This window comes from Amborella trichopoda, chromosome 9 (assembly GCF_054954075.1).
Source record: "Amborella trichopoda isolate Santa Cruz 75 chromosome 9, AtrichopodaSantaCruz75HAP2 v2.0, whole genome shotgun sequence".
In the NCBI taxonomy this organism is placed as follows: Eukaryota; Viridiplantae; Streptophyta; class Magnoliopsida; order Amborellales; family Amborellaceae; genus Amborella; species Amborella trichopoda.
Window position 1 is genome coordinate 50,350,680 of NC_142344.1, and position 2,561 is coordinate 50,353,240.

General features: G+C 33.3%; 1 pseudogene; it reads left to right on the forward strand.

Moving 5' to 3' along the window:
• The first annotated feature begins 223 nt into the window (after positions 1-223).
• Positions 224-787, forward strand: LOC148780612 (dirigent protein 11 pseudogene; annotated as a pseudogene).
• The last annotated feature ends 1,774 nt before the right edge of the window (positions 788-2,561 follow it).

Genomic DNA, 2,561 nt, shown 5'->3' on the forward strand with positions numbered 1-2,561 from the left:
TTGTAAACATTATATTAGCGTCAACATCACAAAAGCATAACGTGCTATACCTAATGGGAGCTAAGACTTTGCAGATAACTAACCCGTAAAGCAAGAAAAGTCTTCTAATTAGGTTACTATACAAAGAGCATGCCCTTGTGAATAGGCCCACTAAATGAGCCCATAGCTTAATTAGGAGGAAGTTATTGGTTTAACCAAGATTTTGGCGCTAATCCATCCTAAGATGAGAGGAAACACATTAGCCATAGGGCTAGCCTCCTTGTTGCTCTTGGCCACCTTAGAGGCTCAGGGCTTTGAGGATGGGGAGGATTGGAAAGGGCCCCTACGCCTAGGAAAGAAGAAAGTGGACTACCTTCACTTCTACTTCCACGACATGTTCGACGCGAAGAACCCGACCCCTCTGATCGTGGCCGAGGCCAATATCACCCAGTCCTCACCCACCCTCTTTGGCATGGTCAGGGTTATGGACCAACCACTCACTGAGGGCCCCAACCTTACATCAAAGATGATCGGAAAGGCCCAAGGCATCTTTGCCTCTGTGTCCCAAACTTAGCCAACTATCTTTATGGAGATGAACTTCCTCTTCACAGAGGGCAAGTTCAATGGAAGTGAGCTCACAGTCATCGGTAGGAACCCGATTTTGAATAAGGTGAGAGAGATGTCCGTGGTGGGTGGGAATGGGGTATGTCGATTGGCTCGCGGTTATGCTCGCCTCCGAACATACTCCTTCAACGCCACCAATTTGAATGCTATCATGGAGTACCATGTCACTGTTATTCACTACTGACTCGACTCGGCTTGATCTTTTAAATTTCTGGTGGTGCAGTTGTCCTTGTGTGCTGTAGAGTGAACCAGGTCTATTGTTCTCGGAAACGAAATAAAGTTTACTATGGATTTTTTAGATAATTAGGGGCTATTGTTTTGTTTTGTTTTCTTTTCTTCTTCTTTTTTTTTTTTTTTATCATAAAATCAGTTGGAAAGAAGGCCCTTACTCCTTTTTTTAATAAAAATAAAAGAAGTAACATATTTATCTTCAAGCTCTATAGTAGGGTAGTTGAAGGATAAATAAAAATAAAGTCTTGGTGGCAGGGATATTGTTGACCTGCATTGGTTGTTGTTTCGTAGTAATAATTTTAAATAAAGAATTTCACTCTCGATGTAAGACTTTTTATCTCTATCGTTGGGATGTCACTTTCCTTTTTTAGGGAAGATTTTATTACTGGACCTTAGAATTCCGGTTGGGACAAGGGCTGCTTTTCTGTTTCAATCCTTTGATCTCTCTGCCAATTAATGCTTCCAACTACCCAATTTTTAACGATAATAGACTTGTGGAAATGTGATATTTTATTATTTTTTAATATTTAAACTTCTATATTCCTTAAATAAAAAAATTTATATAAGGGTGAGGCTCTAAACATTCAAATATCAAAAATTCATTAGAAAAAGTTGTTACGATACTGAAAAGAACCCTCAATTCGATTGTCTCGACCTTGAGATGCATGGACATGAGAAAAAATAGATTTTAAGTATTGGAAATAGTACATCTAGACCATCAATTTTTCAAGATTTTCAAGTGTTCATAGATTTGCTCAATATACTCGATATTTTAACTTTAAATTCTATAATTAGAGATGAAAATAAATTTCAGGCCATCATAAAGAATTCTGATACCAAAACAACATATTTCAAGTCTATTTGAAAGTACGTCCTGTTGAGGATTGATGTCTTGCCGTTGGACTTATATGTAGATGTGAGCTAGTAGACCTACACTAGCCTTTTTCTTTATATATATATATATATATATATATATATATATATATATATATATATATATATATATATATATATATATATATATATATATATATATATATATATATATATATATATATATATATATATATATATATGGAATACACTACATAATGCCTATAGGCGAAAATGAACAGTGATTTTGCATATGCTCATCACCGTCCAAAGTTCATCGCTTGGTGACAGTTGTCTGGTCGTGTTTCATTTTTTCATTTTTTTTTTCTACTAATCAGAATTATTTGAAATTTGGAGGGTGTATTCATCAAAAATAGAAGAATCTAATAAAAATTTAAGAAAAATAATTCGTAAAATATATATTGGCCAAAATACCTCTAAAAATTTATGGGGGTATTTTGGTCAACTTATATTTTACGAAATATTTTTTTTTATATTTTTATTTGCATCTCACTAAAATGTATACACACTCTAAATTTCAAATCATTCTAATTTATAATAAAAATAAAATAAAAATTGAAACACTAACATACAATCGTGACCTTGCGATGAACTTTGGAAGATGATGAGCATAGGCGAAATCACTGTTCATTTTCACTTATAGGCATTGGGAAGATTTTTCATATATATATATATATATATATATATATATATATATATATATATATACTTACTATAATAAGATAAATTTTATTGCTCTTTTATATATTATTAAAATCAAAAGGTTAAATTTTCATATCTCTCATATTTTAGATCGTCGGTACTTTCTCTCTCTCTCTCGCTCGTGATTATTG